Source organism: Sminthopsis crassicaudata, chromosome 6 (assembly GCF_048593235.1).
Source record: "Sminthopsis crassicaudata isolate SCR6 chromosome 6, ASM4859323v1, whole genome shotgun sequence".
Classification (NCBI taxonomy): domain Eukaryota; kingdom Metazoa; phylum Chordata; class Mammalia; order Dasyuromorphia; family Dasyuridae; genus Sminthopsis; species Sminthopsis crassicaudata.
The window spans coordinates 248178491-248205574 of NC_133622.1; the positions used below are offsets into that span (position 1 = coordinate 248178491).

The following is a 27084-nucleotide window of genomic DNA, read 5'->3' on the forward strand; positions in this document are numbered from 1 at the left end:
GATGCTAGGCAATCTTCCTTTTTTTTTTTTTCAGGCAATTTTCCTGCCCCTCCTAATTAACTCACTCTCCTGGCTCTTCCTCAAACTTCCCCTGGCTTTTCTTTTTTTCTCTCTTTTCAGTGGAGAACCCTGCCTTATATTTTAGTACTTTAAAAAAAAAAGAAGTCCTTCACTGAGAGCTCCCTCTTCTTTGGCTTCTTTATCTCACTGCACCCAGATGCCTTCTGCCATTATCTTTGCCTTCACCCCCTCATAAGATGGTGTCCCCTCTACATGCACATTTTCTCTTTGCCCCTCCCTCACTAATTATCAGCTTCTCCCTGTCTACTATCTACTGACTGTACCCTACTGCCTACAAAAATGTCTGCATCACCCCATCCTCAAGCAACCCTCACCTGCCCATCAGCCACCATCTCTCCAGTTTCCATGTGGCTATACATCATAGGCGCTAATGCTTCCTCCTCTCTCCTTCTCTTTTTCTCTGATCAGCATTTAACCAAAATCACTCCCTCCAAGGTTACCAGTGATCTCTTAACTGGCCACTTGGATGGCTTTTCCTCATTCTCATCCATCCAGCTTCTTCTCCCTTTCTTCTCTCCATGTTTTGGGGACATCCCTCTCCCTCTGGTTCCCCTCCCACCCAGATAACCTTTCCAGTTTTCTTTGATAGATCTTAATCCAGGCCGCGCTTACTAACTGTGGATGTCTCATAGGGCTCTGCTCTGGGACCCTTTCCCCCTCTATTCTACTTCATTTGGTCTCAAAAGCTCCCATGGATTCAAGTGTCATCTCTATGCTGATGACCCTCCAATCTACATCTCTTTGGATCTCTGTTGACCTCCACTCTTGCATTTCCAACTGCTCATTAGTCTCCACTCGATGTCGGGAAACATCATAAATTCAATATGTCCCCAACTGAACTCATTATCTTTCCCTCCAAATCTTCCCCGAGTCCATGCCCTTTGTTACTGCTGAGGGCACCACCCTCCTCCCCGTCCCTCAGGCTCACAGCCTAAGCGTCATCCCCATATCCATTGCTGAGGCCGTCCATCTCACCTTCGTAAGTCCTTTCACACTCTCCCCATTCTCCCCTCTTCTATGGCTAGCATCCTGGTGCTAGACCCCTTCCCCTCATGGAGCTGGTGAATCTCCCAAGCTCAAGTGACTCCCTCGTTCCCACCGAAGCATCTTCTTAAAGCGCAGATTTGACAGACCATTCCCTTATTCAACAAACTTCAGTATATTCATATCAAACAGAAAATTCTGTTTGGCTTTCAAAGTCCAACAGAACAGCATCCCCACCCCCAACGCCTTTCCCGTCTTGTACTCTGATGCAGTAACTCTCCTTGCTGTTCCTCAAGCAAGACCCTCCTCGCTCTCTGGGTGCCAGACACTTGCACCAGCCATCCTCCCTTCTGGACCATCCTCCCTTCCGCCTCTCAGCTTCCATGACTTCAAGCCCCAGCTAAATTCTCACCTTCTACAAAAATCCCTTTCTAAATCCTTTCCATTCTGGCACCTTTCCTCCATCACTAATTTCCTGTCTATTTATTTCTACAGTCATTTGTATATTGCCTTCCCTATTAGAACTCATTCCTTGAAGACAGGGACTGTATCCTCAGCCTTCACACAGAGCACATAGTAGGTTTTTTCTTTTAAGCAATCAGGAGTAAATCATTTTCCCAGGGTCATACAGGTAATAAGTGTCTGTGGGTGGATTTGAACTCAGGTGTTACCTAGCTGCCTCACACATAGTAGGCTTTTCAAAAATGCTTATTACTGACTGACTGCCATGGTGATTAAGCACCAGGCTAAGGTCTCATGTGTGGCAATGACTCCCATCCGCATCCAAGACTCTCTCTTCTACTGGATTAAACTTTCCTTTTAGCAGATTTATACCTTGAAGAGGAATTGATGTCATTAGTTTCTTACACCAACATCATTTCCCCCAAACAATCTAAAGTCTCTGAAGAGCAGTAAAGCTAAATGGAGGAGATTGGCTCAGAGCTTAATAAACCTGGAATTTTATAATCTAATCAATGAATGAATCAATGAATGGATGGATGGATAAAAATGCAAATCACTGACCTCTCACTGAGTGGGAAGGGGATTGGAAGGGCAGGGATGCATCACTAAGATACTTCTGCCCTCCAGGAGCTAGGGAAAGGTGGCCTGGGAGAAATCCCTGAGTTGGAAAAGGATTCTGGACTGTGATGCTTTCTAAGTCATTTCTTTAGAAGTCACTAGCTTAGATTCTAAGGACTTTCAATACCTGAACTCTTACTTATTTTCCTAATTAGGAAGCAAGGAAAGGGTCTAGCATTTTTATATTTATTTATATATTAGACATTTTATTATTTTTATTTGCAGCACATACAGGATGTGGGATCAATTTATAGGTCAGGTTCCCAGAGATTGGCTAATTCCCCCTATTAAGGGAGAAATATGTTATTACTATAGGTAGATGTTGTCTTCTGGGATATAATGTAATCTTTTCGATGAGGAACTATTTCCTCATCACCTCCTCAGTTCTAAGGGTAAGCCTAAGGGTTAGAGTCCCCCTCCCTCATAGGCTCTTATCTGACACATTCCCCCCATATTGTGAGAGTTGTGTAGGGGCTTAATCTCTACAGAGTTATGAAAATTACATTAGAGAAATGAAACTTATATTAGAAAAATAAAATTGAAATCTAAGAAATGGGAAGGGGAAGAAGGAAACACTGATTCCCCATTGACTGAATACTACAGAGATCACAACCTATTAGGAGCTCCTCATCCCCCCCAGTCGAGTGGGAATCTCCATCCCTAATGACATCATTCATCATTTGCTCCCCCCCATGTAAGTTCCCTCCTTTGAGCACATCATTACATCTATCCCCCTCCCCCCCAGCCCAACACCCTGTAGGTGGTTCTCCGTTTCTAAATGCATTTTACCACTGAGTTTCTTATTCTAAGGGATTAGAAGCTCCGGATAGGCTGTGGCCCACCTCTGTGGTACCCCATCAATGGGGAATCATGGGAGGGCTTGGGTTTCTGGTATAAAAAGCCATGTCTAATGATTCCAGTTGTTCCTATTCTATAGGACAGCCTCTTCTGCAGTTAGGTCATTGATAACTTTTAATTCCCCCTCCCCCAAGTCCAATGGAGTTATTTCTCACAATATCAACATCAATTACTCTCTCCAATGGGACCTAAGTACTGTCATTTTAATAGCTGATACCTCCTTGATACCATTGAAAACCAGTTGAAATCGATTAGTTTTTATAAAGGGGTGAAAAGCCAGAGCAAGAACCTAAACCCCCATATGTGCCCTCCCCTCCATACACTGTTCCCGGGACCTGCCAGGTCTCGGGGAGAGTGGGCTCAAAGCCACTCAAATGCCAGAGCGTTCCTCCCGCTAAGTTCCCTGAGGGAGTCGGGCTGGGGCTGGGGGTCCCTTGCTTGTAGGACATAATGCCTTGGTTTCCAGCTAAATGGAGTGCTGGTCTCAGGCCCACAAGTGACTCAGGACTCGGGACTGGACAGCTTCAGCCGAGCAGGATCTGCTCTGGACGATTGGTACTGGAGCGGTGTGGGGCCCCTTCTGACCTTTGAAAGTACAAAGTTATTTCATGTCAGACACTCATTCCCTTGGAATCAGGTGAGAATAAATATGCTATAGAGGGAAAAGACAAAAGTGCCATTTAACTAGGCTCCCATGTGAGGAGGGACATCACCTGGAGGCTTCCTATTTTCTTCTTCCTTAGGAGAAAGCTAGAGGTGGGGGGTGGATGGGAAGTAGAGGAAGGGAAGAAAAGTGAAGGAGAGGAGGAGGAGAGAGAGGGAGGGAAAGAGAGGGGAGAGGACACAGAGACACAGAGAGAGACAGAGACACAGAGAGAGACAGAGACACAGAGAGCTTGGGATTGAATCCTTCGAGCCTCGGTATATACTTTCCATTCTGACCCAGTGACCAATTAAAATGCTTTTCATTGTATTACAGAAAACAATAGCAAAATTACAAGCACTGAAGTATGAACAAAAAACACAATTACGTATAATTCATTAAATGTCTTCATGCCCTAAACCTAAACCTCCATAGAAAGCAGAGAACCTTGTGCATGTTCCAGGACAAGGCCCCCTTCCGCTGGACAGTACCCCTAATCCTTATCCACAATTCTCTGTGGTTTTTGTTAGTTTTTGTTAGCTCCATTTTATCCAACTGGGTAAACTGAGCCTGGGGAGGGGGAGGACAGTCACTGATGATTGTAATCTGATACAAGTTACAATGAGCAGGTATCCCAGGCTGGAGTCCAGACCCTCTGACTACGGGGTGGGGCCCAGGGAAGAACAGAAAAACAGAACCCCCAAGTCAGACATTTCGGAGATTCAGAGATAAAAGGGACCTTAGAAGACATCTAGTCCAACAGTCTCATTTTACTGAGGAGGAAACAGAGACCTGAATAGGGGGTGAATTGCTCCAAGTAACCCAAATGGTGCTTCTCCCCAGTCCCAGCGGGTACGTTTAGTGTCTTCTCACCCCCTTTCTGCTATAGACTGATTCCTTATCTTAGTGAGAGTATCTCCCAATCCATCCATCCATCAAATGACCTTAGCCAAAGTGTTTGAAAAGTCTTTGAAAGCGATTTGATGAAATAGAAAAGAGTGGAGCTGGTTGGGGCGATGAAGTGAAACTCCCATTTCTAGTAGGTGACAGCTAGGATTTGAACTCAGATCCACTGAGTAAAATGAGAAAGTTAAAAAGTCTTAATGATATCTTTTGCTTTTTATATCATGGTTATTTCCAGATACAACTCTCCTCACCCAGCTCCAGTTCTTTCTTTCTTTCTTTCTTTCTTTCTTTCTTTCTTTCTTTCTTTCTTTCTTTCTTTCTTTCTTTCTTTCTTTCTTTCTTTCTTTCTTTCTTAATTTCTTTCTTTCTTTCTTTCTTTCTTTCTTTCTTTCTTTCTTTCTTAATTTCTTTCTTTCTTTCTTTCTTTCTTTCTTTCTTTCTTTCTTTCTTTCTTTCTTTCTTAATTTCTTTCTTTCTTTCTTTCTTTCTTAATTTCTTTCTTTCTTTCTTTCTTAATTTCTTTCTTTCTTTCTTTCTTTCTTAATTTCTTTCTTTCTTTCTTTCTTTCTTAATTTCTTTCTTTCTTTCTTAATTTCTTTCTTTCTTTCTTTTTTTCTTTCTTTCTTTCTTTCTTTTTTTCTTTCTTTCTTTCTTTCTTTTTTTTCTTTCTTTCTTTCTTTCTTTCTTTCTTTCTTTCTTAATTTCTTTCTTTCTTTCTTAATTTCTTTCTTTCTTTCTTTCTTAATTTCTTTCTTTTTTCTTTCTTTCTTTCTTTCTTTCTTTCTTTCTTTCTTTCTTTCTTTCTTTCTTTCTTTCTTTCTTTCTTTCTTTCTTTCTTTCTTTCTTTCTTTCTTTCTTTCTTTCTTTCTTTCTTTCTTTCTTTCTTTCTTTCTTTCTTTCCTTTCTTTCTTTTTTTTCCTGAGGCAGTTGGGGTTAAGTGACTTGCCCAGGGTCACACAGCTAGAAGTGTTAAGCGTCCAGGTCCTCCTGACTTCAGGGCTGGTGCTCTATCCACTGCCCCTCCTAGCTCCCCCTCCAAGCTGCCCTTCCAAGCCACCATTTTTGGAGCCCGTTCCCCAGCTGATCAGAATCCACTTTGTTTCTAGGTTTTGGCCACCACAGATTGCGCTGCTTCGATTATTTCGTTAAATCCGGCACCTTCCTTTCTGGCACCTATTTCCTCAGGGACCCGCCAGTGTCCGATGGGAAGTCAAAGTGACTTTTCTCCTTTGGTATAAAACATTTGACAGGATGATCGTACCAGTTTACAGCTCCACCAACAATGCTTCCTGGACTTCTGTCCCAATGGCCTCAATTCTATGGCCTCTGCCCCTCTGTCCTCCTCCCCCAGCAGGTGATTTCCTTTCAGGGGCCTCCACTGTGGAGGCACCCAGCTACGTCAGCCATGCTCACTTGGGCCTGCTCCAGCCCAAGGCTCTGACTACAGAATTGCCCCCTCCCCCTTTGCCTCCATTTTGTGTTTAATCTTCCCGGGTTAGAACGCAGGCTCCTTGAGAGCCAGATTTGTGTTTTCGCTTGTACCTGGGTTCCCAGCATTAGCACAGTACCCAGACCCACTAGATGTTTATTCAAATCTGATTTTAGGTAATCTGTTAATGTGCCAGCTTCAGCAGGCCAGGAGGCTGCCTTCCTTCCTTCCTTTCTTTTTTATTTTTTATTAAAGCTTTTTATTTACAAAGCATCAGCATCGCTAATTTTCCCACACTGCAAAACCTTCTGTTCCAACTTTTCCCCTCCTTCCGCACCCCCTCCCCCAGCTGGCAGGTAGTCCAATGCGTGTTATATATGTTGAAATACACGTTAGGCCCAATATATGTTTACATATTTATACAGTTGTCTTGTTGTACAAGAAAAATTGGATCTCGAAGGCGGAAAAAACCGGGAAAGAAAACACAGTGCAGCAAATAACAACAGAGAGTGAGAACACTATGTCGTGTTCCACACTCTGTCCTCCCTCTGGGTGCAGATGGTTCTCTTCATCACTGAGCCAGTGGAATTGCTCCAAATCCTCTCAGTGTGGAAGAGAGCCCGGCCTTGATGGTCGCAGGGTCTTGTGGGTGAGGAGGCCCCTCCTTTCTAGGGATGCAGGGATTGGTGTTGGGTTTGAGGCGTTGGAAAGAGCTCTGTGCTCCCACTGAAGTCCTCACAGCCCAGGAGAGGGGGGTTCAGGGTCAGAAAAAGACTCTTCCAGCTGGATCCTGCAGCTCACACCTGGCCTGCAGACAAACGCTTGGGGCCCACAAACCCCTGTGTGCAGAGCAGAGGCCGGGCCCTCCCAGATTAGCCACCAGGTGCTCCCTGGAAGCCGAGGACTTTGAGATCCCTAGGAACATCAGCCACCCCCCCCCACCCAGGCCGGGAGCCCGCTCCCCAGGAGCATGACTGTGGTACCACTGAAGCCAGCAAATCAGACTGAGCAGGGAACACAGAGCAAGCAGGGTAATTGGCCCAGCCTTGAAGGCCAAGGAGGCTCTGCGGTTGATGGCCTGGTCGATTACAGCCGCTCTCGCCTCAGCCGCTGCCCGCTCCCTTCCCAGCCTGCCTTGGGCGGCCTAGGATGGAAGTCGAGAAATGAAGAAAGGAAAAAGGGAGGGAGGGAGAGAGAGAGGAAGAAAGGAAAGAAAGAAGGAAGGAAGGAAAAAGAGGAAGAAAGGAAGGAAAGAAGGAAGGAAGGAAAAAGAGGAAGAAAGGAAGGAAAGAAGGAAGGAAGGAAAAAGAGGAAGAAAGGAAGGAAAGAAGGAAGGAAGGAAGGAAAAAGGGAAGGAAGAAAGAAAGGAAGTAGGGAAATGAAGGAAGGAGGGAGGGAAAGGAAGAGGAGAGAAATGAGGGGAAAAGGAAGGAAGGAAGGCAAGGAAGAAGGAAAGGAAGGAAAGGGTGGAAGGAAGGATGGAAGGATGGAAGGATGGAAGGGAGGAAGGGAGATAAGTACTGAAGTAGATTTTGATTTATTGACTGTTTCAGTTCTAGCTCATACCCGAGTACCGAACTGAATCACTGGCTCACAAGGGCTGGTGGAGTCTGTCACTAACTGATCATAGTTGAAAGCAAAGAAGCTTGTTTAACTTTGTGCTTCACTGGGAGGGCCCCAAGGCTGCAGAGGGTCAGGAAAGCTGGGCAGAGTCCAGAGGAGGCAACCACAGTTTTAAAGAGCCCTGAAACACTGTCATAAAAGCATTAGGCTGTGTCTACAAGAGAAGGTAGAAGGGGAAATGGGAGCGGTGTTTGAGTATCTGAAAGGGTGTCCGCTGGGAAGAGGGTTGGCCACAGAACCCGAGGCCATTTATGGGGACTTTTTTTTGTTTTGTTTTGTTTTGTTTTCTTACTAAGAGGCCCAGTGAGCCTCGATGTCAGGAGACCAGAACATTAAGCACTGTTCCCAAGAGAGAAAGGGAGTCCCCCCTCTCCCTGGAGGCTCACTTCTCATGGACATGGGGCAGAGGGGGTTCGGCTGGACTAAATCTGGATGGCTGACCTCCCTGCCAACTCTCAAATTCAGTGATTCTGTGCCTGATTCCATGAAACACAGCCATGACAAGAGCCCAGATTTCTGAATTTCTTGTCCAGTGGTCTTTTTTTTCTTTTTTTTTTTTAAGAAATCAGGCCATTCTACCTGCCATCTAGGGCAGGGGATGGGCGGGGGGAAGAAGGGAAAATTTTGGAACAGAAAGTTTTTCAAGAGTCAGTGTTGAAAAATTGCCCATGCATATGTTTTGTAAATAAAAAGCTTTAATTAAAAAAAAAAAAAAAGAAAAAGAAAGAAATCAGTCCCAGTCCATCAATCAACAAATATTTTGGAAACACTTAAATTGTGTGTCAGTTGCTATAGGTACTAGAGCCTAAGTGAAGGTCTTGCCCGCAAAGAGATTATAATCTGGGGACAGCAAGGTACACCTCTCTGTTTCCCATCATCCCTCCCCTTCCCCCACTCCCAGCTGGGCCAGAGCCAGGTCCCTCCAGAGCAGGAGAGTAGCCTGTGTCCTGCCCCTCCTCCATGATGAAGAGCCTCTTTCTGGCATGGCCAGGGCAGGAGCTGGTTTTGCCTGCCCATGTTCCTTTGTTAGGAGGGGTGGGGATGGGAGGGGTGGGAGGCAAAGAATTTAATTTTTAAGATGAGGAGGAAGTGGAAGAGGGGAAGGAGGACTTGACCTAAGTAAGGAGACAGAGCCCTCAGGCCTGGCAGTAACAGGCTAGGGGATCAGGTGCCCCTCCTCCAGCTCGGCCTGGGCACCTGGATTTACTTCTGGCCTGCAGAGCCTGGGGCTTGAGCCAGACGGGCACCAGGCCATCCCCTGTTTCCATGGCCTCAGAGCCACTGATTTCTGCTCACTCCAAGGAGAACTCTCTGGAAGCCCAAGACTTTTAGAACCCCGAATGAATGTAGATGGCACAGCAGGGGGTGGTTGTTGCTGTTATTGGGAGGGGGGCCTTTTTTTTCTGCCCCAGGAAGATCCAAGTCGTGCCAGACCACAATGAAGTTGTGAAATGTCGCTGCTCTTCTCAGCTCTGATCCCTTTTTCCTTCCTCCTCCCAGGGCCTTGCCCCCACCCCTCCTCCACAAGGCCTTGTGCCCAGAATGAGGAGTGATGGGTAGGGAAATTGCAGGTTCGGGTCCCAGACGAGGAAATAAGTTCCCAGCTGCCGGCGCTGTCCAGAAATGGATCGGGCTGCTGTGCCAGGCAGTGAGTTGGAAAGTGTGATGCAATGGTGGGATGGACTCTTGTTATCACTGATCTCTGTTGATTCTGGTTTTGGGATTCATTGATTCCACAGGGCTCCTGGCTCCGAGATGCTGTTATTCTGTCCTTGGACTAGGAAGACCCGACTTAAAAACAGGGGGTGGAGACTAGAAGTTCAGCCTGGGATTTTCCCCCAGGGACACAAGGGCCGCCCAGTGAGAGGGGGATTGGGCTGTCTCAGCTCCAACATGGTCCACTTAGGACCTCCTGGTCATGCTGGAGTCTTCCTTCTCCTTCAGGCCCAGCTCCCGTCTGCCATGACACCATTCTACTCCCCCAATTCCCTTTGGTTCAGGTCCCCCACAGGCCCTCTGCAGGACTTTTCCAACTGGTCCAATTCTCTCCAGTTCAGCTATCACCCTGCTGCCAGATTGTGTCAAGGCGCAGCTGCGTCCCTCCTCCGCTCAAGAAGCTCCTGGGACCTCTCTTGCTTCTTGGGTCAAATTCCTTTTCAGCTTTACTGTGCATTGCTCCCCTTCACAGCCGCTGGGTGCCCCTCGCACATCTCCAGAAGCCAGGCCTTCGATGCCCTCTCTTCTCACCCAACCTCAGAATCCCTTGTTGCCTTCAAAGCTCAGTTCAATCACACTTTTTAAAGAATATCATCTCTCTCTAGAACTCGTTTATATTGCTCTTCCATATGCCAAGGATGGTGCTTTACAGATAGCTCACTTGGTCCTTATATCCTTATAACAGGAGGTATGTGCTGTAATTATTTCCATTTTACAGATGGGGATAATAAACATATTGTTTATATTATAATTATATATAAATATATAATAAATAATAACATAACATGAAAATAAAAAAATAAAATAAACAGGATGAAGTGACCAACTCAGGGTCACACAGCTAGTAAGTATCTAAGGCTGGATTTTCACTGGGGCCCAAGTTAAACCTGACTCTTCCCATTCCACCTCTTTGACGTCCCATCTTTCCTGTTTTTTGGCAGCTTCAAGTGCCCGTTCCACCGATTATCCCATTATTAATTTCCTTGCAAGTGCTTTAGAGGATAGAGTACCAAGTTCAGGAAGATGGGAGTTCAAATCCAGCCTCAACACTCATTGGGTGTGTGACCCTAAGCAAGTCACTTCACCTTGCCTGCCTCAGTTTCCTCATCTGTAAAATGAGCTGGAGAGGGAAATGGCAAAGCACACCAGGATCTCTGCCAAGGAAACTCCAACTGGGGTCATGAAAAGTCAGACAAGACTGAAGAATAACAAAATATTTTGCATCTGATTCTATGGACATATGTTGCTTTTCCTGATAAATTATATAATTATAAGATAATTATATATATTGTGTATATATATATATATATATATATATATATATATGTATATATAAATATATAAGATAATTAAAAATAAAACAAATTATAAGATCTTTGAGGGCAGGCCCATTTTGTTTGTCATTGTGTCCCAAATGCCTGTCATACAGTAGGTGATTAATTGACTTATTGACTGTTTTGATTTTATGTTCTTATTGTAATCATGTAAACAGTTTCTCCTGAATCTGATTCATTCTGTATCATGCAAACTTATGGAAGGCTTCCCATGTTACCTTAAATAAATCATTTTGATGGTATAATAACGTTCCGTTATTTCATATACCAAAAATTGTTCTTCTCTTCCCTAACTATGGACACTCACTTTAAAAAAATAGTCTTTTGCTACGTTGTAAGCTGCTCTTAGAAATATTTCAATACATATAGGACCTGTCCTTTTGTCTTTAAGTCACCAAGCTTTTATTAAGTACCTACTGTTTATGGGGCATTGCACTATAAGTCAGCTTCTGGGGAGGTCACCACCTCTAGGGGCTCACCAATGGTTCCAGACGTAATGTGGACACTGAGTTTGGCTTAGCACTAGTCGATATTTAGGGACAGGAAGAAAGGAGAGAGGGGTTTAAAAGCAAGGAGAGAGTTGGCAAGGGGACAGCCCCAAGCAACATACATGTCAACTGCTTTGGCTAAGGGAGAAAATGCTGACCACCGAATCCGTTTTTGAATCAAGACCTGGTCAAGCCAATCTTAAGGTGAAATAAAACCGGATTTCAGGCTTTTTTGCTCGTTCTGGGGCGGAGGAGAAGCCTCACCAAGCTTCACAAGTTGAAAATTTCATCAAGGAAATATGTTGAGCAAAGGCGGATGTGGGGGATAATAAGAACAGACTGACTACTTGGCCCAAAGGGCAGAAGGAGGAGGCAGAGAAAGGCCTTGGAGAGGGGCCAGCTTACACTTGGAAAACTTTCATCTGCATGAGAGCTGCCTCATGTCAGAAGGGGTTGTCTTGAGAGAGAGATGGTGGGCTCCCCTCCGGGGGGCTTCCGGCAGAAGCTGCAGTGCCACTTGGATTGGCTCCTCGAGCCCCTCTCAGACCCCTTCTCACTCAGACCTCAGGGGATTCCAAGCCCTGCCCTGATGCTTCCTCTGCCACATCTCAGATGCTGCATACTTGGGGGGGGGTTCTCCTGAAAACAGGAGGGGAATAGGAGAGGCTGCTTTAAAAAATCATTATTCCTCCAGGGGAGAGTCTGCCCGGCTACGGCTCACTGCCGGCCCCAGCCCCTCCCGCCCTAGTCCTAGGGATGGGGGGAGCAGCAGCAGGAAGGTAGGCAAGAGTCCTGGCGTGACAGGATGACCTGAGCGGTCCCCGTCTGGCGGGGCCTTCACCCCGGGGCACATGAGTTCAGGGGTTGCTAGCCTGGCTTTTGATAATCATTAATCTTTAGAAGGGGAGTGTGCTAATCATTATGTAATACAGTTTGGATGTGGTGCTCCACAGTTGGCTGACTTCTAAGAGTAGACTGGGTGACCATGATGTATTGTTTCCAGGGGGTAGCAGCCACTTCTGGAAAAACTCTGAATACCTGACTCTCTGCTGTGTGAGTGTGTGTGTCTGTGTGTCTGAGTGTGTGTGTGTGTCTGTGTGTCTGAGTGTGTGTGTGTGTCTGTGTGTGTGAGTGTGTGTGTGTGTCTGTGTGTGTGAGTGTGTGTGAGTGTATGTGTCTAAATGGAGGGGAATGGACATCTGGCATTCCAAATAACTTCCTTTCTCTGACCCTTAGCTTTTTGTTTTAGCTTCATTTTTTTCTTTTTAGCCAGGCATTCTCTCCTTTCCAGCCTCCCTTCCGCTCTACCTCCCCCACCTCTATCTCCACTGAAAAGCAAGAAAAACAAAATTCTTCTTACAAACATAGTCAAGCAAAAATCTTCCCCCTTGGCCAAAAATCTGCTGAGTCCCCTGCGGGGGCGAGCGGGTTTCAGCATGAATCCCCTGGGGTTGTGATGGGCCAGGGTGTTGATGGGAATTTCTCTCATCGTTGTTCATCTTTTCAATCCTGTTATTATTGTATGAATTGTTCTCCTGTTTCTGCTCACTTTATGGGACTCACTCTAGAACCCGGCTGCTTTAAACTGTGGGACGTGCTCCCATGTGGGGTTGTGTAACTGAACGTGGGAGTCTCAGAATTATGATTTATTATCAATAAATGTCATATACATACATCCCCAGGACTGGGTAAAAGTTTCTCTGGTGAAAAGAGCTTGTGAGTGGAAGGTGTTTAAGAAGCCCTGGGCTAGAAGGGAAAGGCAGCCCCAGGCTTTGTGTGGCTGGAAAAAGGCATGGACTGGTGACTCCAGTCTGATGTGAGGGAGGAGGAGGAAGAGGGGAGGGGGGAGAGAGAGAGACAGAGAGACAGAGACAGAGAGAGACAGAGACAGAGAGACAGAGAGAGAGAGAGAGAGAGAGACAGAGAGACAGAGAGAGAGAGACAGAGAGAAACAGAGAGACAGAGAGAGACAGAGAGACAGAGAGAAAAAGAGAGACAGAGAGAGACAGAGACAGAGAGAGACAGAGAGAGAGAGACAGAGAGACAGAGAGAAACAGAGAGACAGAGAGAGAGGAGAGATAGAGAGAGAGAAAGACAGAGAAAGAGAGACAGAGACAGAGAGAGACAGAGAGACAGAAAGAGAGAAATAAAGAGAGACAGAGAGACAGAGAGGGAGAGACAGAGAGAGAGAGAGAGAGAGAGAGAGAGAGAGAGAGAGAGAGAGAGAGAGAGAGAGACAGAGAGAGAGGGAGAGAGAGAGAGAGAGAGAGAGAGAGAGAGAGACAGAGAGAAACAGAGAGACAGAGAGGGAGAGACAGAGAGAGACAGAGAGAGAGAGACAGAGAGACAGAGAGAAACAGAGAGACAGAGAGAGAGAGACAGAGAGAGACAGAGAGAGAGACAGAGAGAAACAGAGAGACAGAGAGGGAGAGACAGAGAGAGACAGAGAGAGAGAGACAGAGAGACAGAGAGAAACAGAGAGACAGAGAGAGAGGAGAGATAGAGAGAGAGAAAGACAGAGAAAGAGAGACAGAGACAGAGAGAGACAGAGAGAGAGACAGAGAGAAACAGAGAGACAGAGAGGGAGAGACAGAGAGAGACAGAGAGAGAGAGACAGAGAGAAACAGAGAGACAGAGAGAGAGGAGAGATAGAGAGAGAGAAAGACAGAGAAAGAGAGACAGAGACAGAGAGAGACAGAGAGACAGAAAGAGAGAAATAAAGAGAGACAGAGAGACAGAGAGGGAGAGACAGAGAGAGAGAGAGAGACAGAGAGAGACGGAGAGAGACAGAGAGAGAGAGACAGAGAGAGAGAGACAGAGAGAGAGAGAGACAGAGAGAGAGAGAGACAGAGACAGAGACAGAGAGAGAGAGAGAGACAGAGAGAGACAGAGAGAGACGGAGAGAGACAGAGAGAGAGAGACAGAGAGAGAGAGACAGAGAGAGAGAGAGAGAGAGAGAGAGAGAGAGAGAGAGAGAGAGAGAGAGAGAGAGAGAGAGACAGGGCAATGGAAAGGAGAGAGTCAGAGAAAGGGGGAGAAGAAGGGAGGGGGGAGAGAAGTTAGGGAGAAAGAGAGAGTATGGATAGAAGAGAGACAGAGACACAGAGAGAAAGACGGAGGCAGAGAGACAGACAGTGACAGAAATACAGAGATAGAGATAGAGAGAAAAGTCACACAGAGTTAGAGCCAAAGGACACAGGGGGGGGAGGGGCAGAGAATTGGGGGTGGGACTGGGATGGGAGGGGGAGAGGGTTGGAGTCTGCTCTAGAGCCTGGTCTCGCCGGGAGCAGCCGAGGTGAAGGACTTTATCCCAGCCGCTGCTTGTCCTTTGTACTCCAAACGGTCGCCAGCTCCCTGCCCCTCCCCAGAACTGGGCTGCTTTATCTACAGCGGGTGGCAGGTGCTCCAGGAAGGCCGGGGAGGCTCCTGGAAGGCCAGGGAGGCTCCTGGAAGGCCGGGGAGGCTCCTGGAAGGCCGGGGAGGCTCCTGGAAGCCCAGGGAGGCTCCTGGAAGGCCGGGGATGCTCCTGGAAGCCCAGGGAGGCTCCTGGAAGGCCGGGGAGGCTCCTGGAAGGCCGGGGAGGCTCCTGGAAGGCCGGGGAGGCTCCTGGAAGCCCAGGGAGGCTCCTGGAAGGCCGGGGAGGCTCCTGGAAGGCCGGGGAGGCTCCTGGAAGGCCGGGGAGGCTCCTGGAAGGCCGGGGAGGCTCCTGGAAGGCCGGGGAGGCTCCTGGAAGCCCAGGGAGGCTCCTGGAAGGCCGGGGAGGCTCCTGGAAGCCCAGGGAGGCTCCTGGAAGGCCGGGGAGGCTCCTAGAAGGCCAGGGAGGCTCCAGGAAGGCCGGGAGGCTCCCGGCCACTTCTCAGAGCCCCTGAATGGGCCCCAGGCTGGAAGGCCCAAACGAGAGGCTGGGGGAAGGGGAAGGGGCGCTGCCTCCCTGAAAGCCCCAGCAAGCGGCCTCCAAGGCTGGGAACGAGGCTCGTTTGGGGGCGGCCGGCCAGGATGTTTCCGAGGTGAGGGCGATCAGGGGCTGAAGGAGCCTCAGGTCCGCGCCCTCCCTCCCTCCCTCCCTCACGGGACAGCTTGCGCAGTTCTCCGGGCCCCAGACGGGCCACCAACCCATAACAGGGAGGACATCCAGCCACCTTTAGCTTGCAGGGGAGGGAGGGAGAGGAAGGGTGATGGGCTCACCCGGATGGGGCAGGTCCTGAAAGAGGCGGATTGCTAAAGACAGACTTGGGGCCCCCCACCCCCCCCACTATAAGAAATGATGGGGCACTGGATAGAGCCCCAGCCCTGAAGTCAGGAGGACCTGAGTCCAAATCCGGCCTCAGACCCTTAATATCTCCCGGCTGTGTGACCCTGGGCAAGTCACTTAACTCCAATCACCTCAGCAAAAAAAAAGAAAAAGAAAGAAATTATGGTGGGGATAGTTTCAAAGAAACATGGGACGACTTGTGAAATGATGCAGAGTAAAGTGAGCAGTTTACATAATAGCAAGGAATTGGAAAGATAACCAACTATGAAAGCCCTAGATAGGAACGGATCCCCACAGTGATCCACCGCAGTTCCAGAGGTTTCACAAACCTGCAATCCACCCCCAGACAGAGAGCCGATGGCCTCGAGTGTATGCACCGAGTCCATGCACGTATTTGTATTTGTAACAGCTTTTATTTTCCTGCCTTCTGAATGGATGCAGAAGGAGGGAGACAATTCAGAACTGAAAAAAACCCCCTTGGGAAGTCCTCGCTGCAAGGAGGTGGATGGGCGATGGGCCTGTGCCAAGGTCCCCCACGAGAGTGAGAGAAGCCTGGGTGAGGGGACAGTGGTACCGCTTTCCAGGGAGCCGGGGAGGAGGGAATGGGAAGCTGAGGCGGCAGGAAAGGGAAAATGTATTTTTGATGTATTTGTTTATTTCATGGTTTCCTTGTTGCCAGCTTTCCTCCGAGCCGATGCTCATGATCGCTGAGGGCCGGGAAACAGAAATTATTTGGTAGCAAGAAGGCTGCAATAAAATCGACTTCTTTGAAGAACCCAGACCTTGCCATAAACTCTACTTTAGGACCCATATTTCATCCATAAAAGGTAAGGTCTATTTATTGCTTGCTTGTTAAACTCAGAAACATAATTTAGCCTACTAAACCTTTCCAAGAGAGTTTAAAAAGTTACTTGGTATAATAAATTAGAGAGCTGTCACTAGAGTGAGGTTATTGGAGCCGGACACTATTTAGAGGCAGAAATTTTCGCTAGGTTGGATTGAGAGCCTCCATCTGGGTGGTAAGGGCTGCTTCCTGCCTCCTTCCCAGAGAGACCTTGACTTGAATTTTTCCGCCCGCCCATATGTACAAGGCCCACAAACCCTTCCACAGTTTCATTATTTCTTTAGCGTTCTCCCGGGTTTTCAGGGTCCACTGCTGCTACCCACCACTAGCATGTTCTCCCGGCAACCTGACGACATTGAAGGAAGGAAGGAAAGGAAAGGAAGGAAAAAAAAAAAAAACTGGATCACAAAATCTTCCAAATTGTATGAATGTTGAAAACTATCTTTATATGTGTTTGGAAAAATAAAATACTATTGAGAGAAAAAAATTGCAAATGTATTTGGGTTACCGTGTTTCAATCTAATTGCTTTCCTTTGCATTACTTTGAATTTTACGCCCTTAAAAAATTATTCGGAGAAGGAGATCTCCAGGCTTCCATAGACTGAGTTGTTCAAGGGATCAGGATGTGAAAATGGCTAAGAACCCCTGCCCGAAGATAACAGATCACATTGGCAGAGGGTATTTTCTCACCTGGGCAGCCCTCTGCCAAAGAAATCCCAAGTTCAGCGCTTCTCCTACTAGGAAACCATTATTTGTTGTAGGATTAAAGACAGCCTGGTAGCATCTACTGTACTAGTTACTGAGGAGGAACTTGTGAGATAATGAAAGACTTTGCCAATGTTAGTCTGTAAACCATGAGTCTGTGCCCTCGATGTCTTTGCAGTCCGGCAAAGAGACTAGCTGGGATGTACGAACCAAATGTAGAAGAGCATCACCTCACAAGCCATTTTTTGGAGCCCGGGATCAAGAAGATTGGATGAAGATGGAATTTGACTGTTTGTTTGGGGCCTGTCATTTCATTAGGCCTGGGTAACTTCCTCCATGCAGGTTACGAACTCTTTGGCAACTTAAAATCTTGGCCCATTTCTTCAGGATGCCTCCTGGGCATGAGTAGTGATCTGGGAAATAAGGAGACTGGGCCAGATTGGATTTTTTTCCAATGCTAACTTTTCATGAGCCTGTAATCCACCATTCTGGCTGGCTTGTAGTGCTTTGTGTTTATCTTCAGATGAGAAAATAGCCTCTTTCTGGAATCAGTAAAATAAAGCCTGGCTCTGGAATCAGGAGTCCCTGGTTCTGATCCTGTCTCTGACGCCTGCTCCCTGTGTCCCGCTCAGAGCCACTGTCCCTCAGTAGGTAGCAGCTCTTTCAACTGTTAAAAGAAAGGTCTCGGTGGCTTCTGAGAGTCCCTTCCCCTTCTGGGTCTACAGCTCTGAGCTACTAGTCCGGGTTAGTATCATGAGGGAGAAGCCCAGGCCGGCCCACCCTCATGCCCTAGACTATAATCTATCTATATTAAAGATCCTGGTGTTCTTAAAGTCTCTCCTACTCTTATGGAGAATTACTCTGAATTTATTTTCTTTTTCTTTTTGTTTTTTTAATATTAGCTTTTTATTTTCAAAATGCATGCAAAGATAGTGTTCAGCATTCACTTTTGCACAGGTGCATGACCTCACTCTCTTATTTCTTCTGGTCAGAAGGTAAGCGCTCATGGTCCCCTGGCCAGATTCTTCCCCGAGCTGAGAAAGAAATGTTTGGTTTCTGGTCTTGCTAACACATTTGGGAAACGATGGACGGTTTTTTTAAATTTATATTTATTTATTTTGAGGCAATTGGGGTTCAGTGACTTGCTGAAATGTCTGAGGTGGGATTTGAGTTCGGGTCCTTCTGGCTCCAGGGCCTGTGCTCTATCTACTGAGTGATGTAGCTGCCCTGAAACAATGGATAATGGAGGTTGGTTCAAGCTTGGAAGTCAGTGGGTGGGGGTCTGGCACATTCTGGGCACAAGGAGCCTATTTCCAGGGAAACTGATTCTAGCTCGTTACCCAGAAGCAACAAACTCTCCTAAAGGAGTCCAATTTCCCTTAACTGTTTAAGGGTAGAAATAGCTGGTTTCCCTCCAGTCTTGTGGAGTAAGGGCAAGCATCCTGGAAGTGCCACCAAACAAGGCAAGTCTAGAATCCTGGTTTTTGGTTGTTTTTTTTTTTTAATTTTTTATTTATTTTTTTCTTTTTTTTTGAGGCTGGGGTTAAGTGACTTGCCCAGGGTCACACAGCTAGGAAGTGTTAAGTGTCTGAGACCAGATTTGAACTCGAGTCCTCCTGAATTCAGGGCTGGTGCTCTATCCACTGCGCCACCTAGCTGCCCCTAGAATCCTGTTTGGAGGTGACTAGGTAGCGCAGTGGATAGAGCACTGAGCTTGGGGTCAAGAAGAGCTGGATTCAAATCGAGCCTCGGACACTCATTAACTGTGGCCCTGGACAAGTCACTTACCCTGCTTAACTCAGTAAAAACACCCAAGTGAGCCGGAGAAAGAAATGACAAAGTACTCCAGTATTTCTGCCAAGAAAATGGAGTCGGGCACTAGTGAACAGCAGTTTCTTGTTCCCATATTCTGATACATGATGTTTGAAGTCTCCACCCACCCCAACCCATACATTCCCCACCCTGTTTCCTGAGGTTTCAGCTCTGGAATCCTGTAATTCTAAGTCCTTTGTAACCCCAACATTAAACTTCTAATTACAGCTGTCAGAGACCTCCGGCAGCGGCCCCCCCCTTTCGGCCCCATTCTTCCCTTTCAAACCTCAGATGTCCTGTGGTTCCGTCCTCCCTAGCCTCCCCAGGCTGTTCTGGCACAGAAAACAACCAACACCTGCCCCAGGCCTCTTCCTACTGAAGCTCACCAACTGTCAAGATGTAATGTTCTCTTCTCTAGTATAATCGTTCTCTTGGAGCAGGATCCTTGGGGAGCTTCTGGAGGCAGCCTTAGTTTCAGTTCAGTTTCAATAATCCCAAATGCAGCCAGAAGTTAAAGTCCAGATCCTTTATTGTGTCCTTCAAAGTCCTGAATCTTTTCCTGAGCCCGGTTAGCTTTCTTAGAGGCCTGTCTCTCTCCTTGGTTCCAAGAGCTCCCTCCGGATCTCTCCAGCCAGCTTCAGCCTCTCCTCCTCCCAATCTCTCCAGCCAGCACAAAGGTGGAAGTCGGAATGAATCTTGACTGAATCTCCCAAAGTCCTCCCAAAGTCCTCCCGAAGTCCTCTTTGGCCCTGAGAGCTTCCTGCTTATATGCTGCCCATTGAGTACACACCAATCATTTCATCACTAGGCAACCATTATTTGTTGTAGGATTAAATTAAGGCTAAACTAGATTTAACCATTGTCTCCACTCAGTGCCTTGTTTCAAGATCTGGCCCATAACATCTCCTTGTAGGGTCAGATCCATCATACTGAGCCAGGCTAAAATGGATAACTATTGTCTCTATCCAGTCCAGTGACTTAGCACCTTGTAAGAATCCTATCAAGACCTGGAAGTCCTTGACATGCTGGAATCTGTGTTCTGTGGCCCTTCTTTCCAGCCCTGCCATCCCCTGTTCTAAGCTTCCTCCCAGCCCTGACATGAGTGCACACAGCTTGAATCCCCCAGAAGGCCATCCTGAGCCTTCACACTCACTGTGCGCCATCCCTTTCTTGACAGAAGTGGCCAGGGGCCACAGAATTGGAATTTTGGGCCCTACCTCAGTCACCCCCAAAAACCACACCCCCCAGTTTGGAGAAGTCCCATCTTCCTTCTCAGGGGCTCTCCTTGGTGGGAAACTTCCCCCCACCCCTACTATGAGCTCTTTGCCACTTCTAGGAACACTCCTGGTTTTGCAGGCCAGTCAGTCAATAATCAGCATGCATTTATTAAACTCCTACTATATGCCAGACACTGCAATTCATATGTTTCTTCACCTTCTCAGCACTGCCCTCAGCCTTTTCCCTGTAGATATTCCCAGTTCCTTGATTCCCTGATGGCTTATATGAATTCTAGGAAGGGGCCTTGCTCATCCCTCTTCCACAAGCTCTCTGAACCATCAAAGTTCTTCAAAAACTGGGCCCTGCTGTGGGAAGGAGCCCCTCCTAGGACAGCTAGCTCCTTCCACCATCTGCTTACTCCTGGAGGCAGCCCAGGATTCCATTAGCTTTCTGGGACTCCACCCTAGACTATTGGCTCCTCCAGGGTGAGAGTGTCCTAAAACCCTCTGGATCTCGTCCCCCAAATCGCTGGATCTCATCAGGTCCCTCCCTTCCCCCACGCTGTCTTGGGAAGCTTCACATAGGGCCTGAGATTTATTCTTCCTAACACAGGAATATCAGTCTCTGGGCACATGCTGCCGAGGAGTCTGGGAGGGCTTAGGGGGCTAAAGACAAAGGGCTGGGGGAAATAGAGGCAGAGAGGGCCCTGGTTCTTTAAGTGTGTGGCGGGGAGGGGGAAGGAGATTTGGGACTTTTCCTGGCTGAGTCCTTTTCCTTTGTTGAAGACAAGGGAGGTCTGGGGGTATGTGAGCAGGGGAAAGGAGATGGAAGATCAAGCTATTTTCATGCACTAGTTTCCCAGGAGCCTGAACACCAGCCCCTCATTTGCAGTTTGTGGAACCAAGAAGCCATTTTGGAATCCTGGTTCTGCCCCTGGGTGGCAAAGAGCCACAGGGTTTCTCACAATCAGGGCCTTAGTTTCTTCATCTGTAAAATGGGGAGAGAAGGGTACTCCCTTCCAGCTCTGAATCTATGGGCTATTCCTGAGAGCACTAATAGGTTACGGTGACTCGCTAGTCAATGTTGTGGTTAGATTTGAACTTGGGTCTTCTTGACTAAATCCAGTGGCTGTTTCTATACTCACAGAGCCTCGGGATGAGGTTGTCCTGGTCCCCATGGGGCAGGCTGGAGAAGCCCAGAAAGTTTTTAAAGGCTAAACCAATTCTATGGAGAGTAAGGTGCCATTTTTCTCCCCAAGTTCCCAGATGCCCCGAAATCCATCTGGAACGCCCCCAGGGGATGCATGGGGCCCTGCTCTAGAGGCAGGAAAGAGAAAGGCTGATGGGAGCAGATTGAACCGAAGGAGGCCGGCCCCAAATTTGCGGGAGAGGAGGAGAGCCCCGGTGCGCGTTCGGAGCCTTTGTCCAGGTGCCAGCTCAGCCTTTCACCCACTTGGCCTGAGGAAGCCCAAAGGGATGGGGCACCCGGGGCCCGCTTCCTCTGTTTTCTGCAAGGGGCCAAAGACCTCCGTGTCAAGGACCTGGGGTGATGTCAGAGGAGCAAAGGGGCTCACCAAAGCCAGAGGCCCGGAGGTCCACGTCCCAGTAGGGATGCTCGCCCTGCCAAGTCTGGGGAGGAGGAGGACATGGCTGGGTGTTCTTCTGCCTCCCCGGCTGCCTCTGGCCACGTCAGTTTCACAAACATGAAGGAACACTCATGTTAGAGCAGGAAGAAGGCCAGCGGTGAACTGCCAGCTCCTGAGAAAGGGGCAGGGGCCTGGCATGCGGGCACCTCCCTGGGCAGGAATGCTGGTCGTCAGGTGGCTGAAGGGCCTCCCCATTAGTCTGGGCCAAAGGAGGGTGGTTTGAAGGACCTGGACTGGCTCAGGGAATAGACTTGTTCTGTAACACAGAGCTAGCCGCCAGGGGCTGAAAGTCTCTAAGAGTTCTGGGAGGAAGGAAAGATTCTTCAAAATTAGATTTATTCCAAAGTGGACCAGGCTGCCTGTCGGGCTCCCCCTCACTTGGGGAGAGGTCTTCAAGGGAGGGCCAGATGACCTCATGACAGGCTTCAAGTCAACAGATCCCCAAGCACCAAAGTGATACCAAATGCTGAGGGTTGGAGTACAAGGCAAAGCAAAGCATTCACCTCTGTCCTCCAGAAACTCACAGTAAAATGGGAGATGCTCAACAGTCATTTTTAAAGATGTCAGGTGATCTGGAAGGGAAATTACTCGTCATTAAGACCAAAGATTCTCACTTAACTGTGGAAGAGAGGGCCACCAGGCAGAGCATTCCCAGTAGGAAAATGCCCAGGAGAGCCAGGAAGGCAGCATTCTTGGGTTCCTTGACCTAGAAGGGAATGGGGGCCATGGAAAAAAGGGCTTGAGAAGCCCTTGTGTGCGTCTGGCCTGAGCAAAGTGAGCTGAACTTCCTCCCCAAAGCACCATATGCTTTCTTGCTCTTGCTCCTGAATTTTGGCTTCCACCAATTGCCCCAACACCTTCCTTTGCAGAAGAGGAAACTGAGGCACTGAAGGTCAATCTGGAAGCATTGAAGGGATTACTATGTGCCTGGGCTTGAGTACAAAGAAAGGCTAAAACAGAGGATCTCACTTGCCCAAGGTCACACAGTTACATAGGGGTGTCTGAAGCCACGTTTTCCCTACCCTAAATCCAATAGTCTATTATGGGGTCATAGAATTGGAGCCTGAAGGCTTTAATGACAGTTGAGTCAAATGATCCAAAAACCATTAGAGATCATTGAGTCAAACCCCGTCATTTTAGAAATGAGAAAGCTGAGGCAGAAAGACGTAAAGTAATACTTTCTAAATGCTATTAAATGTTCATTGAATTGTCTATTGTGGGATTTGAACCCAGTGTTCTTTCTTTGACTATGTTGAGGTAATATATGTATATATGTGTATTTTACAAACTTTATTTTGGAGTCACCAAAAATCTACTTCAACTCCAATAAAGAACATGTAAAGAATGGCAAAAACCTTTTGAATTCATCTCCAAAGCATTTTTAAAAAAAAATATTTGTAATACGGGGCAGCTAGGTGGCACAGTGGATAGAGCACCAACCTTGAATTCAGGAGGGCCCGAGTTCAAATGTGGTCTCAGACACTTAACACTTCCTAGCTGTGTGACTCTGGGCAAGTCACTTAACCCCAGCCTCAGGGGGGGAAAAAGAAAGAAAGAAAGAAAGAAAGAAAGAAAGAAAGAAAGAAAGAAAGAAAGAAAGAAAGAAAGAAAGAAAGAAAGAAAGAAAGAAAGAAAGAAAGAAAGAAAGAAAGAAAGAAAGAAAGAAAGAAAGAAAGAAAGAAAGAAAGAAAGAAAGAAAGAAAGAAAGAAAGAAAGAAAGAAAGAAAGAAAGAAAGAAAGGAAAGAAAAGAAAAGAAAGAAAGAAAGGAAAGAAAAGAAAAGAAAGAAAGAAAGAAAGAAAGAAAAGAAAGAAAGAAAGAAAAGAAAGAAAAGAAAGAAAGAAAGAAAGAAAGAAAAGAAAGAAAAGAAAGAAAGAAAGAAAGAAAGAAAGAAAGAAAGAAAGAAAGAAAGAAAGAAAGAAAGAAAGAAAGAAAGAAAGAAAGAAAGAAAGAAGAAAAGAAAAGAAAGAAAGAAAGAAAGAAAGAAAGAAAGAAAGAAAGAAAGAAAGAAAGAAAGAAAGAAAGAAAGAAAGAAAGAAGAAGGAAAGAAGGAAGGAAGGAAGGAAGGAAAGAAAGAAAGAAAGAAAGAAGAAAGAAAGAAAGAAAGAAAGAAAGAAAGAAAGAAAGAAAGAAAGAAAGAAAGAAAGAAAGAAAGAAAAAATATTTGTAATATTTTAATATGTATTGGTTAGTGGAATTAAATAACTGAATTCACTAATCGTTTAGATAATCATTTAGAAGGTATGTTAGAGTCCAACAGATTTGTTTTATAATTAGCAAGTCAACAAGCATTTATTAAATACCTACTAACTGTGTACCAAGTGTTGTGCTAAATGCTGGAATATAAATGGGGAAATGGAATCATCAGGAAATTGCAGGAGTTTTTCAAGTTCACACAGATAATTAATTTGCAGAGGAAGAATTCCAGCTACTGTGCTATACAAAATTATCTGGGATAAATCAAATTGACAAAAATTACATCTTTCAACTTTCAACCTAGAGATACAGATGGGAGTAAGCCTTAAATGCCAGGTGTGGAGTTTGCATTTTTTTCATATAGGTTAATAGGGAGCCATGGCTGGTTTTTGAGTAGGGAAGCAACAGAGTCAGATCCTTTGGAACAGATGCCCATGGTGACATAGGTAGTATATGTCAGAGTAATCACATCTTCCTTGAACCCACACCTTCCTGATTCTAAATCTGGCCCTATACTATACTGTCTCCTCCAGCATATAATGAATTAGGGACATACTTTTTTATTTTTTTTTCCTGAGGCAATTGGGATTAAGTGACTTGCCCAGGGTCACACAACCAGGAAGTGTCATGTGTCTGAGGCCAAATTTGAACCCAAGTCCTCCTGACTTCAGGGCTGGTGAGCATCTAATGAATTAAAAGTGCAATGTTTGCTGCTGTGTGTCCAGATCAAGGAGTCTTTGGACATACTTGTTTAATATATGCTATGAAGATCTTGTTAAATATGTTGCTTTAATAAGAGGAAAGTTTTGAAAAAGAAGAAATGCTACATTAAAAAAGGTTAATTTTTTTTTTTTTTTTTTTTTTAATGGCAATCTGGAACCTATAAATTTGGCTAGAATGCAGAATGGGTCATGGAGAGTCATGGGAAATCCTCTTGGAAAAGAAGCTGAGAGCTAGCTCTGAAAGAGTTATTGGTAGTAAGTGGAGAATTTGCATTTTATCCAACGGGCAAGAAGGCAAATGGAAATGCCACCAGACCTGTTTTATTATTCTGACAGAGTAAATGGATAGGATAATGGAGACGCTAGAGGCAGCAGGCCATCAGAATAGAGAGAGGCAAGACCTTGAACTACAAATAACAAGGTACAGAATCCCAGGGGAAAGAATATTTTATGAATTATGTGGGTGATGCCACAGTAAACAGAATATTAGTTTTGGAATCAGGAAGACTTGGGATCAAATATAGCCTCTGTCACTTATTAGTTGTGTAAACATGAACAAAAATCACTTAAATTCTGTTTGCCTCAATTTCCCAATCTGTAAAATAGGGATGGTTGTGAGAATCAAATGGGATAAAATTTGTAAAGTATTTTATAACCTTAGTGCAGTGCTTGGTACACAGTAGGCATTTTATATATTTTTGCTACAATTGTATTATTAATACTTCATCAAAAGTTCTAGACAGTTTTATAGATGGATTTTATCCAGGCCCTTCCTCCTGCTCAGTTTGGACTTGACTCATTCATCTCTCCCAAAAATATGGGACGATGGATTGGCTTGATGGACTATATGCCAGCCTGGCCTTCTACAGGTGGTAGTAGGTACAGGGAAACTGTGCACATCCGGAAGTCTACCTGGTCTGGAAAGAGCCAAGGAAACTTGCAAACCTTCATCAGATTCACTGGATTGAACTAGGGTGTCACTTGAATGAATGAATTAAACAGTGAGGAAGGTCTTTCTATGCCTATGGCCCATGCCTAAACCTTAGGATGAGAAGGGAAGTGGTTAATGGGGAAAAAAAAAAAAATTATTTACCAGATTTATCTGATAAGGGCTTGGTATCCAAGATAGATAACTAGCAGATACTATATCCACTAGTTAAATGATTAAAGCTTTCTGTCTTATCGACATCTATTAGTTGTCTATGTATCAGAAAAAACTTAATGCAAAGATTTTTTCCTCGTTCAACTGCTTTCCTTAGGTGCATTAATTTTGTTTGTGGAAAAGTTTTTCAGTTTCTTCCTAGCATTCTCAAGTCCAAGGTTTTGTGGGTTTTGGCTGCTTGCCAATCTAGCCAGGTGCATGTGGTTGGTTTTATTTGTCTATCTCTCACTTTTACACTTGGAGCACTCTTTCATGTGGTTGGTAGTCATTGATAACTCCCTTTTTGAACACTCTTTGTTCACACCCTTTAACTACCTATCTATTGTGGAATGGGTATTAATCTCATACACATATATATACAGATATGTTCAAATAAATGTGTGTATATATATGTGTGCGTGTGATAATTGTTTACATATATTAGATACCAACCCCTTACCAGAAAAATATGATGCAAAAAAATTTTTTCCCATTCAACTGTTTCCCTTCTTATGCGAGATACATTCTGTTTGTACAGAAACTTTTCAGTTTCTTGTGATCCATAGTATCCATTTTATCTTTTGTGATTGCTGTAATCTCTTGTTTGATTAAGAATTCATCTCATTGATTCAGACTAGTTCCAATGGTTTAGTGATCGAAGAGAGCCATCTATACCCAGAGAAAGGACTTGTGGGAAGGAACTGAGTGTGGTTCACAACTTAGCAGTTTCACTCTTTTTGTTGTTTGCTTGAACTATATTTTGTTTCTCAATTTTTTTCTGTTTTGATTTGATTTTTCTTGTGCAGCAAGATAATTATATAAATATGTATATATATTGGATTAAACATATATATATATATATATATATATTTCTACCATATTTAACATATATTAGACTATTTGCTATATAAGGGAAGGGATGGGGAAAGAGGGGGATAATTGGAACACAAGGTTTTGTAAGGGCTAATGTTGAAGAATTGTCCATTCATCATGTTTTGAAAAATAAAAAGCTTTAATAAAAATAATTTTTTTAAATTTAAAAAAAAAAAAGAATATATCCAGACATTTAATACTTCCTAGCTATGTGATCCTAGGCAAGTCACTTAACCCCAATTGCCTCAGGAAAAAAAAATCCATTTCATATTCATAGATGTGAAACAAAGATTTGATATCTGAGATACATAGATACTTAATAAATTTACATAAAATATAATCATTCCCCAAAAGCATATGAACAAACTATTCTCAAAAGAATTGTATACTATTAAGGATTTCATAAAAGAATGTTTCAGATCACCAATAATGAGACATGTAAATAAAAAGAAACCTAAAGTTTTACCTCACACCTTGCAAATTGGCTAAAATGACAAAATATGGGAAGAGTAGGTATGGTGGATAGAGCTCCAGG

The 27084-nt window shown here is 45.5% G+C and overlaps 1 long non-coding RNA gene across 1 annotated transcript; it reads left to right on the top strand.

The window, feature by feature from the left end:
- Positions 1-14414: 14414 nt before the first annotated feature.
- On the top strand, positions 14415-17475 carry LOC141548063 (uncharacterized). The gene is made up of 4 exons (XR_012483788.1): positions 14415-14542; positions 15804-15950; positions 16074-16221; positions 17122-17475. It is a non-coding gene; the product is annotated as an uncharacterized LOC141548063 (long non-coding RNA).
- Positions 17476-27084: the final 9609 nt, after the last annotated feature.